Source organism: Bubalus bubalis, chromosome 14 (assembly GCF_019923935.1).
Source record: "Bubalus bubalis isolate 160015118507 breed Murrah chromosome 14, NDDB_SH_1, whole genome shotgun sequence".
NCBI classification, from domain to species: domain Eukaryota; kingdom Metazoa; phylum Chordata; class Mammalia; order Artiodactyla; family Bovidae; genus Bubalus; species Bubalus bubalis.
The window spans coordinates 69,278,772-69,291,546 of record NC_059170.1 but is presented as its reverse complement, the minus strand read 5'-3'; the positions used below and the strand labels follow the sequence as shown (position 1 = coordinate 69,291,546).

The 12,775-nt window shown below is 37.7% G+C and overlaps 1 long non-coding RNA gene across 3 annotated transcripts in view; it reads right to left on the bottom strand.

Annotated features, from left to right (window-relative positions):
- LOC123329275 overlaps nucleotides 1-12,775 on the bottom strand; it is a 162,046-nt gene that overhangs the window by 130,372 nt on the left and 18,899 nt on the right. For all 3 annotated transcript variants that reach the window (XR_006544667.2, XR_006544666.2, XR_006544668.2), the window contains exon 2: nucleotides 4,953-5,092. This is a non-coding gene — a long non-coding RNA (uncharacterized LOC123329275). The remainder of the gene's footprint in view (nucleotides 1-4,952; nucleotides 5,093-12,775) is intronic.

The window sequence follows — 12,775 nt, the reverse complement described above, 5'->3', positions numbered from 1 at the left end:
TAAAACATGTCTTCCACTGAACTTTATTTTCACTCAAGCACATAAAACTATATATATATACATATACATATAAATATTCATATATATATATATACACACACACACACACACATACACACACATTCCTTTCTGAATGAAGGAGATTAATACTATTTGGGAAAATATTTTTCATTCTAGGTTTTATATTAGTACTACTTGTACCCACCAGTAAAAAAAAGTTTTATCATAGAAAACAAACTTATGGTTACCAAAGAGGTAATGGGATAGGGAAGGGATAAACTAGGAGTTTGGAATTAACATACACAAACTATTATTAAATAGATAAACAACAATGTCCTACTGTACAGCACAGAGAATATCTTCAATATCCTATAACAAACCATATGAAAAAATATATGAAAAATAATACATATTAAAAAACTGAATCACTTTGCTATATACCAGAAACTAAGGCTTACTCCTTGGAAGGAAAGTTATGACCCACCTAGATAGCATATTTAAAAGCAGAGACATTACTTTGCCAACAAAGGTCCATCTAGTCAAGGCTATGGTTTTTTCCAGTAGTCATGTATGGATGTGAGAGTTGGACTGTGAAGAAAGCTGAGCGCTGAAGAATTGATGCTTTTGAACTGTGGGGTTGAAGAAGACTCTTGAGAGTCCCTTGGACTGCAGAGATCTAACCAGTCCATTCTGAAGGAGATCAGCCCTGGGATTTCTTTGGATGGAATGATGCTAAAGCTGAAACTCCAGTACTTTGGCCACCTCATGCAAAGAGTTGACTCATTGGAAAAGACCCTGATGCTGGGAGGGATTGGGGGCAGGAGGAGAAGGGGATGACAGAGGATGAGATGCTGGATGGCATCACTGACTCGATGGACGTGAGTTTGAGTGAACTTCGGGAGTTGGTGATAGACAGGGAGGCCTGGTGTGCTGCGATTCATGGGGTCGCAAAGAGTCGGACACAACTGAGCGACTGAACTAAACTGAACACTAGCATTGTAAATCAACTGTATTTCAATAAAAAATGAAAATACCTTATCAAATACACAAGGAATATTTTTAAACAATTTGGAATGATAAACATTCAAATATACACAATTTTAACAAACTGAGGAAATCTACAACCATGTAAACACACACACACATGTGTATGTCTGTGTGTGTGTGTATGTCTGTTTGTGTGTGTGTGTGTGTGTGTGTGTGTATATATATATATAAAAAACATAGTGAGCTGCACTATACATACCATAAACTGCCACCACCGCCAGGGAACAATGCAGTGTTTTTTAGTAAATGTACAAAATTGTGAAACTTTATCACACTCACATTTAGAACTTTTCAATGAGCACAAACATCTTCCTTGAACTGGTGTGCAGTCCACTCCTACCCTCACTATCCCAGACTAGACAATCACTGATCTGGCCTCTATACATTTAGAGCACATTTGGCTTCATTTGAGAGTATTTTATGTAATGGAACTTTAGGACTGTTTTGGAACTATCCCTCCCTAGCTCACTGGTAACGCTTGCCTTAGTTGATTCAGAAAAATGTGAAATTACTAACACCCTTACAAGGCCATGGGAGAAATGCAGTACCTTGAGGAGAGAGTCTTGAATTGGGCACCAGGTTGGAGCATCCTGCCTTTCCTGATTGGGGAGAGCAGTGAACTCAGTTTTAGAGCTTGTCTTTTCTAACCATCAGTGTGATGACTAATTGCTGCAGAAAGAGACTCCTATTCAGTGCCTATTCAGACACTTAGTCTCAAGCAAATGTCTGTGTATTTGAGACGCCATCCTCTTCTCTGTTGGAAGACAGCAGTCTCACAATGCTGGATCAATAAGTAGGAACCAGAAGAAAAGTGGGGAACAACAGTTTCCAGGAGGTTGTGCAGTTTCCTCAGAATGTACTTACTTCATGCTAGAGAACACTTTCTTTGATAGCGTCTTTTAAAAAGCATTGATTACTCACACTCCCCTATATGCACACACAGACAGAAAGTCAAGTGCCACTTATGTAAGAATAGGGACTTAAAGTTCACTTGGGATTAATTTTTCTTCTTTTCTTCCCTTCCCTGCTAAAGAAAAGCATGGAAGGTGTGTCAAACCAGTGTGCCCTACTGTGTTTCTTTGCATTCTTTTTCAAAAGTCTTTTTGGGAATGAGGAGAAAGCCATGATTAGTGATTTGTGATTTACTTCCATTCTGATTAACGTGGATTTAAGCTGCAATTTCTGCCATTATGAATTAAATGTCACAGTTCATTAGAGTGGAGCCGATTCAGTCCATTTCAAGTTTATATTCATGTTTCCGATATTAAATCCTTTCCTCAGGATTTATTAACTTGGCATCAAGATGCCCCAAGTGTATCTTTTTTCAATTAGAGAAGAAAATATCGGAGCATAACTTTTTCAGTTGCATTAATGTTCAGGAGACAGGTGTGAGTTAGAGAAGCAAAATGATCTCTTGGTCTAATCCTAATGATGTTAGAAATAAGTTGAAATATAAGATATTAAGAATTTGCAGACAGAAGCCAGTTTTTGCTTTGGCTGATGAATATAAGACATGGAAACTAATCTTCTGCCCCCTCCAAACTGTTGATAATTTTATGAGGCTCTCATACATCCCCAAATTAAAATGCAAATACAAGTCTTATAAAATCATTTTAAAATATTTGATAATATGGCTAGTTGATTACTTAAAATTGTATTTTTTCCATGTACTTTTAAAATTTTATGTGTAGGGAGAAAACTTTCAACATTTTAATCCAGCTGACTCATATGAGGTGCTTAATATAGATTAGCTGAATAAATTTGAAATTGTTAAGGATATAACAAGATTCAGACCTATAATCTGAAGATACTTCTTAAAGTTATATAATTATTCTTCACATATTACAATTTATTATACCAAATTACCATAATAGATAATAATTACTAACTTGAAATGTATCTTTCAGACAAATAGGAATTTGGGTGAATATATAGGAACATAAAATATTTAATGACCCAGAATAAAAAATAAAAGTGAAATCATCTGATTTGGAGACATAATTAGTAGTCATGCTGTTGTGTTGTTGCTTAGCTTCTCAGTTGTGTCCACCCCTTTTCGACCCTGTGGACTGTAAGCCTGTCAGTGTCCTCTGTCCATGGGATTTCCCAGGCAAGAATACTGGAGTGCCATTTCCTTCTCCAGGGGACCTTCTCGACCCAGGGATCAAACTCACATCTCCTGCATTGGCAGGTGGATTATTTACCACTGAGCCACCAGGGAAGCCTTGTTGGGCCATAGAGGTATTATTTACAAAGAATTGATAATTGACTGATTCCTATAACTGTGCTCATCTCAAAAAAAAAAAAAACAACCTCATCCAAAGAACTTTTCTATATTTACTTCTTTAAGTATCACATCTCTTTTTCTCTCCCAAACTCTTTTTAACCAGACTTTCACCTCAAATCCTTTTATCTAGCTCATCAAAACCCCTATTCCTGGTAAATCCAACAGGCAATTCTCAATCCCCATCTTATTCATTTGGTATTTCTTACAATTGATCACCCCGTTGTCCGGGAAACACTCTATTCAGTTGGTTTCTGGACCAACACTCTCCTTTGTCTTCCTTCTAATTTTGTGGTGGTTTCTTGTAAAGGAATTTCATGTTGGTTTGTCTATCTATTTCTGATTCTCCCACCTGAATTACATATCATGGTCCACCCAATGGCTTCATTCTCAAACCCATCTCTGCCATATTTTATACCATTATCTGGATAACTTATCAAGTTCCATTGCCTTGATGTAATTCACATTAGTGTCTTATATCATTATGGGTTGAATTTCATCACCCTAGATTTACATTTTGAGATATGTCATGTCAAGTCAAATCTGTATTTGTCTCCTAGGTCTGCCACATACTGGCTGGCTTAGACCACAGAAATATATTGTCAGTTCTGGAGGCCAGAATGTAACTTAATCTGGATATAATTTTCACACCCCTCCCCCCACAAGAGAGTTCATAATTTTATGGAGATACGAATTGCTTTTAAATGTTAATTAACTTTGCAGGGTGGTCATTACAGGTGTAATTAAGTTGCAATGGGATCATACCAGTGTACGCTGAGCCCTTAATCCAAACACTGGTGTCCTTATAATGAGGGGAAGTTTAGACACAGATATGAACATAGACACAGATATGAACCTGGAGAAAATCAGGTGAAGGTGAAAGCAGAGATTTGGGAGTTGTTTCTACAAGTCAAGGGAGGGCAAAGATTGCCAGCAAAGCACCAGAAGTGAGGGAGGAAGCATAAATCAGGTTCTTTCCCACAACTCTCAGAAGGAACAAACCCTGCCTAAACACACTGATTCTGGACTTCTATCTTCCAACTAGAACACAATGAACTTCTGTTGTTCAAACCACTCAGTCTGTAGTACAGCTGACCCTTGAACAACGTCAGTGTGGGGCAACAACCCTCTCAGCTGAAAATTCATGTACTGTTATCTCTGCCTCAAAAATACAGGAACTGATAAATGACTCACCCAAGGGGCAGAGGCACATATTATGCTCTCTAAGCAAATGCAAACTTTTCCCTAAATATCTGCAAAAATGAAAATGCAGGGACTTTATTTATTGGGAAAAATCCACATATAAGTGGATTCATGCAGTTCAAACTCATATTGTTCAAGGGTCAGCTGTATCCTGGCTGACCTAGAACACAAACATAGATTTGATCTGAAAGGATAGATTTGATCTGAAAGGATCTACCAACATTTCATTTCTCTAGCTTCATTACTTCCTGGAAATGTATATGCAGTTATATTCTCAGGTTTCTCACTAGCATCTTAAATCGATCTCTTGATTTCTCCTACCCCAACTTTGCCCTGCCCCAGTTATTTACATCTTGGAAAATGATAGTCAGCTGTTAAGGTTAAAAACCTCAGCGGCATGATGTCTGTGAGTACTCACATGCAAAGACATCAGAAGCCTTGCTGGTCAGAACTTCAAAAGACCTGCTCACTTCAGCCATTTCATTTCTCAAGTTGCACCCCTAACCATCACTTCAGTGCCACGCAACACCATGCTGGTCCATGCGCCATTTCATCCATCTGGATTAGCAAAGCAAAAAAAACCACAAAAAACACTCTCTTAAATGTTATACTTATTTCCACTGCTTACCTGTATGATTCATTTCCCACACAGCATTAGAGGTATCTTTTAAAAATGTACATCAGATTTTTTCTTTCTCTGTACAAAACCCATCAATGGTTTCCCATTAAACTCTATGGCATAGTTTATAACGCACTAAAGCGCTGGTTCTCACCTTGAGAGGGAAGGCAATTTTGATCCCCCACTTCCTTCCTACGGGTATTTTTTGTCTGCAGATATCATCATGTGGCACACCTGGAGGATAGAGTGCTGCTAGCATCCAGTGGCTAACCATCCTGCAGTGCACAGGGCAGCTCCCAACGACCATGTGCTGAAACTGGGATGTTCTGAACCACAGAACTTGACTCCTCTCAGACTCATAGCCAGTGTCACCCACCCTAGCCACTTGTCATTCATCTCATAGTCATGTTTTCAAACATGCCAAGCATATTCCTATGTTTTGCACTATTTCTTCTGCTACAATGATCATATCCTAGATTTCATATTGCACTTTCTGTTACAAAGTCACCTCCCCAGAAAGGCCTTCTCTCATGCTTCGTCTAAAATAGCACCTCCCCGATAGTCTATTACTTATCTTCTTTTAGTTTTATACTTATCCTTCCTTATCTGATATTTTCTGTTTATTTGAGTGTTTATCTTCACTATTATTAATACCATCACCACTACCCCAGCTAAAATGTAAATTTCTTAATTAATACCAGGAAATTTTTTAATTTGGTTACCATTCTACCCTTAGAACACAAAAACCCAGAAAAACAAAACAAAAACAACTCTTGTGAAATAAGTAAATGGATTTGTTAGTCTGGCTGATATTCCATGGCTAGAAGTCAACAGGGAACCTGTGTTGGATTACGAGAATTGGATTCCCTGGTGGCTCAGTGATAAAGAACCCGCCTATCAATACAGAAGACATAAGAGACACGGGTTTGCTCCCTGGGTCGGAAAGATGCCCTGGAGGAGAACATGACAATCCACTCTAGTATTCTTGCCTGGGAAATCCCATGGACAGAGGAGCCTGGTGGGCTACAGTCCATGGAGTCGCAAAGAGTTGGACACAATTGAAGTGACTCAGCATGCATTATCAACATGGAAAACCCAGCAGAAGTCAGACAGGAGGGCCACAGCAGCGTGTGCAACTGACAAGACCTCCCGCCTCCCATCCTCTGAAAACACACAGCCTCAGTTATACACTAAAAGGCCATTCAAACTAATCTCAGCATAGTCACTCCAAGAAGCCACTGTCTACCAGAGCATCTCTCATCATTCTGTGTCCAAAATTTATATTCAAGCTCCGTTGAAAATGCTGGTCTGTTATAGCAAGCAGGTAGAACTTGCCTCCCCAGGAACAGCTTCAAACCTTTGCTGACGTCATCCTCCAGAAATTCCGATGCTCCTCCACCGCACCCTCTGGACCTCATGGCCAATGATCAGCAAAATGCAAACTGCCCTAGCCTCTTTTCTGAAATCCCTTCACTTTCTCCAGTACTTCACTTGCCTCGAGCACTTTCTCGAGGCCTTGCTATGAGTATTTTCTCTTTAGGACACCCCTCTGACCTCAGACCTGAAAGGGACTGGATGTCCACCCTCCACCATTTTGCCTCAGATCCCCCTTCTTCAATAATCCAGCTTTTAATGTCCTGTCTTCTTATTATACATCGTGCCACCTTGTTGCCGTGGTCGTCCAGGCTTTAGGGAATTTCCTCTCCTTTAAAGAATTTAGCTCCTAGTGAATGGCCACTCTAACATTACTCCTTTCATACTTCTTTATTTTAATGAAGTACAGTTGTATAATATTATATGTTACATGTGTGCAATAAGGTGGTTCTCAATTTTTAAAGATTATATTCCATTTATAGTTATTGTAAAACATTGACTGTATTCCCTGTATCATACAATATATCTTTGTAGCTTATTTTATACATAGAAGTTTGTACTTCTTACTCTCCTACCACTATATTGCCCCATTCCCCTTTCATCCCCCCACTCAGTTCAGTTCAGTTCAGTCACTCAGTCGTGTCCGACTCTTCGCGACCCCATGAATCGCAGCACGCCAGGCCTCCCTGTCCATCACCAACTCCCAGAGTTCACCCAGACCCACATCCATTGAGTTGGTGATGCCATCCAGCCATCTCATCCTCTGTCGTCCCCTTCTCCTCCTGCCCCCAATACCTCCCAGCATCAGACTCTTTTCCAATGAGTCAACTCTAAGCATGAGGTGGCCAAAGTACTGGAGTTTCAGCTTCAGCATCATTCCTTCCAAAGAAATCTCAGGGCTGATCTCCTTCAGAATGGATTGGTTGGATCTCCTTGCAGTCCATGGGACTCTCAAGAGTCTTCTCCAACACCACAGTTCAAAAGCATCAATTCTTCGGCGCTCAGCCTTCTTCACAGTCCAACTCTCACATCCATACGTGACCACAGGAAAAACCATAGCCTTGACTAGACAGACCTTTGTTGGCAAAGTAATGTCTCTGCTTTTGAATATGCTATCTAGGTTGTTCATAACTTTCCTTCCAAGGAGTAAGCGTCTTTTAATTTCATGGCTGCAGTCACCATCTGCAGTGATTTTGGAGCCCCAAAAAATAAAGTCTGACACTGTTTCCACTGTTTCCCCATCTATTTCCCATGAAGTGATGGGACTGGATGCCATGAACTTCGTTTTCTGAATGTTGAGCTTTAAGCCAACTTTTTCATTCTCTACTTTCACTTTCATCAAAAGGCTTTTGAGTTCCTCTTCACTTTCTGCCATAAGAGTGGTGTCATCTGCATATCTGAGGTTATTGATATTTCTCCTGGCAATCTTGATTCCAGCTTGTGCTTCTTCCAGCCCAGCATTTCTCATGATGTACTCTGCATATAAGTTAAATAAGCAGGGTGATAACATACAGCCTTGACATAGTCCTTTTCCTGGTAGCCACTAATTTGTTCTCTGTATCTGAGTCTGTTTCTTTTTTGCTATATTCACTAGTTTGTCATATTTTTTAGATTCCACATATACGCGATATCATACAGTATGCCCTCCAAATCAATCATGATGCTGTAAGAGGCAAAATTTCATTCTTATTTATGGCTGAGTAATATTCCATTGTACATATATGTATGTGTATACACTTCATCTTCTTTATTCATCTGTTGATGGATAGTTAGGTTGCTTTCATATCTCAGCTATGATAAATAACCTTTCCTAATTCTTGATACTTTCAATCTTAATGTACATTTTCATTCTAATAACCAATCCTTTAGCTCCTTAACCTACTTTCCTTCAGTAACACAGTTCACTATCCCAACTAGAAATTCCCAACTAGGAATGGTGAGATCGTATGTTAACCCTATAATTGTGTTGTTGCTGTTGTTGTCCAGTCCCTTAGTCATGTCCAACTCTTTGGGACCCCATAGACTGCAGCATGCCAAGCTCCTCTGTCCTTCATTATCTCCTGGAGTTTTCTCAAATTCATGTCCATTGAGTTGGCAATGCTATCTAACTGTCTCCTCTCCTGGCCTCTTCTCCTGTTGCCTTCAATGTTTCTTAGCACTGGGGTCTTTTCCAATGAGTCAGCTTTTTGCATTAAGTGACCAAAGTATTAGAGCTTCAGCTTCAGCATCAATCCTTCAAATAAATATTTAAGGTTGATTTCCTTTAGAATTGACTGGTTTGATCTCTTTGCAGTCCAAGGGTCTCCCAAGAGTCTTCTCCAAAAACACATTTCAAAAGCATCAATTCTTCTGTGCTCAGCCCTTTTTATAGTCCAGCTCTCATATCCATACATGCCTACTGGAAAAACCATACCTTTGACTAGACGGACCTTTGTCAGCAAAGTAATGCATTTGCTTTTTAATGCACTATCTAGGTTTGTCATAGCTTTCCTTCCAAGGAGCAATTGTTTTTTTTTTTTTTTTTTTGTTTTTTTTTTTTTTTTTTAACTTCATGGCTACATTCACCATTCACAGTGATTTTTTGAAACCCAAGCAAATAAAATCTGTCAGTCCTTCTACACTTTCCCCATCTATTTGCCATGAAATGATGGGACTGGATGCCATGAGCCTTGATTTTTTTAATTGTGAAACTAAACAATTTTTTGTAACCTCAATTTTCAAACATTCTACTCTCCAAACATCTATTTTTGTCTTCATTCCAACATAATACTTCTAATAATTGGCAAACAAACTTGGAGTTAATCATGATTTTTTTTTTTTAAAGTCAGTTATACTCAGGATTCAATCCAACCACTGCCCACCACCGTCTACTGTAATCAGCTTCTCATGTTTAAAATAGTTTTTATAAATATTATTGAAGATAAAATCATCATTTAATATGCAATGGGTAATCCAATTTTTAATTTAATTAGGGGAAATACTTTTCTCAAGAAAAATATGGATATGTCCTTTTAAATGATGCATATGTAATAGATACAGTAATAGGAACACATAGGGTGAATCTGTGGAGTAGGTCCATGAGTCCATTTTGAAATAAGTCTTATTGAATAAACAGAGTATGTTGTTTAGTGTCACAAGCTAAAAAGAGATGTTTGTTGTGTTCAGAGCTTGGGTTAGCTTTGAATGTAAGGGAAAGTGACAGGACTCATTTCTGAGCAGGGGATCATTTATGAAGTTGACTTTCATTCTGTAACAGGGCCTGATAAAGGTGTTATCAAAGTTTGTTCATTTTATTTTAGTGTCCTGAAAAACATTTCTTTATGGTTAATTTAACAGAAACCTGCTGACAATCCTGCATGACAAAGTTTTTCATTAACTAATGGATATAAATGATCATATGATACAAATAATCTTCTGAGTTTTGCTGGGGAAAACTGGTTGTTTGCAAAAAAATAATGCACATTATTGATTTCCTCTAGTCAACAGAGTAAAACAAATGGTGACCTTTTCTTCATTTAATAGCTCAAAATTATTGGTTGTAAACTAAAAGAAACTGACTGGGAGCGTGGCTCTATATTAATCTTACTTATAGTCTCTATTTCAGAGTTTTGAAGCAATCATTAAAGGGTCAAAATATTTTAAAATCACTGGTAATTTCAAAATCAGATGAGATGCTTGGCATCTCTTTATTTCTGTATCTATAAATTAATGCTTGTGATTAACCTATATCTTTGGTCTTCTTTGTGTCAACAGGACTTATTACAATGATGAGGTATTAAAATACAGGAATCTAATATAATAACTTTACCTTCTGTGTCCATATAATCACTTTTTCACGTTACTTTTAAATGTATTACTCAACAAATCATCACTAAATAAAAACACTTAATACCAAGATTTACATCAAGAAATAGAATCCCAGCAATCACTTTCACACTTCTTCCCAGTTACATGAAGTTCCCTGCCATTTAAAAATAACCACCATGTGAATCACTCCTTAAATCTTCTTTATAGTCTTAACTATGTCAATGTACAGGCAAAAACATTAAACTCTAGTTTTGTATGTTTAAAACTTCACAAAAATAGAATTATATAGAATAGAATCTATAACATGGCTTGATATTATGCTTATGGAAATAATTTTTCTGATCATTTCATGTCACTGTGTAGTATTCCAGTGTATGAATATAACCTGATTTAGGTGTCTTTTTTTTTAATCAATGACATACCTTTGGATTTGTGGCAACAAATCCAAATAAGACTGGCTGGATTATGCCAAGTAACAAAATTCCCCAAATCTCAATGGCTCAATGAACAGAGGATTATTTCTCACTCCTTGCTTCATGTCCACTGTAGATCGGCTGGTGACTTACAATCTGAGTTGTCATCCTTACTCCAAGATACACCCTGACAGAGTAGCTACTAACTAGAGTGCTGCCTGGTGCAGAGTGGTGAGGAGTGGAGAGGAAACTGTAAAGCTCACATCAGCTCTAGAAGCTTCTATTTGGAAATGACATGCATCATCCTAATGTCATTTCACTGACCAAAAAATGGTACAAAGCCTTGTCTGACTTCTAAGGGTAAGGAAAATGAAATATTCCAGAAAACATTGAACTGGACACTGGAGAAGAGTAACACAATCTACCAGATGCTATCCTTGATTTCTGCAAATACTTGTTTAATTCAACCTTACATAATCAGAACATATTCACACTCACTGTGATGGAGACAATTCAAAGGTTCCAAACAGTCCCTACTTTGAATTCAAAGGTAAGGATCTCTATATAATGTTAGCTAATTCCTATGTCAGGTCTGGATGTGATGCTGCTTCATGCAGATAACTAAAAGGAAGTGAGCCCATCAAATAGCAGCAAAATTCACATTTTTTCCCCAAGGGCATGAGGAAAATATTTCAGGATAGATCATGCAATAGGTCACAAAATAAGTCTTAACAGATTTAAGGAGACTGAAATCATATCAAGTATCTCTCCCAATCCCAGTGGTATAAAGTAGAAATGAGTAACAGGAGGAAACTGGAAAATTCATGAATAGATGGAAATTAAGCAACACACTTCTAAACAACCAGTAAGTCAAAGAAGAAATCAAAAGGGAAATCAAAAAAGACCTTGAAACAAATGAAAAAGGAGACACAACATACAAAAAACCTATGGGATGCAGCAAAAGCAATTCTAAGAAGGAAGTGGATAGCAAAAATGCCTACATTATAAGGTCTCAAACAATAACCTAACTTTGTACAGAAACTAGAAGAAGAATAAATCAAACCCAGAGTTAGTAGATGGAGGAAAAATAACAAAAGATCAGAGCATAAATAAATTAAATGGAGATGAGAAAAATAATAAAAAAGATTTTTTTAAAAAAAAGCTTTTTTTTTTTTTAAAGAAAATGAAACTGACAAACATTTAGTTAGACTGAAGGGGGAAAAAAAGACACAAATAAAATGAGAAATGAAGGAGATATTACATCTGATATCACAGAAATATAAAGTATCATAAGACACTACTATGAACAAACATAAATTATTTTTTATAATACTTACAAGTAATTTGCTTTATGTCAATTATTATGCCTTTCATTATCTTCGCTGGGAAGTTAACTGTTACAAGAAATTGTTACTCATTTTGAAAGCAATATATCCTTTTCTGGCTGCTTTTAATGTCTTTTCCTTGTCTTCATATTTGGGCAATTTTGCTTAGTTGAAAAGTTTGATCTTTCTTCTTCCCTTTCTTCCTCCTTCTTTCCTACTTCCTTCCTTTTATAACCTTGGTGATCAAAGGAGATCTTAAATTTGTAACATGGTGTCTCGCATAAGTTTTGGAAAGTTGATAGTCTTTATTCTCGGTTGTTGTTGTTTAATCACTAAATTATTTCTAACTCTTTGCGACCCCATGGACTACAGCATGCCAGGCTTCCCTGTCCTGCATAATCTCCCAGAATTTGTTCAAACTCATGTCCATTGAGTCAGTGATGCCATCCAACCAGGTCATTCTATGTTGCCCCCTTCTCCACCTGATTAGGGTTTTTTCCAATGAGTTGGATCTTTGCATCAGGTGGCCAAAGTATTGGAGCTTCAGCATCGGTCCTTCCAATGAATATTCAAGGTTAATTTCCTTTAGAGTTGAGTGCTTTGATTTCCTTGCTGTATAAGGGACTCTCAAGAGTCTTCTCCAGCACCCTAGTTCAAAAACATCAATTCTTCAGTGCTCAGCCTTCTTTATAGCCCAACTCTG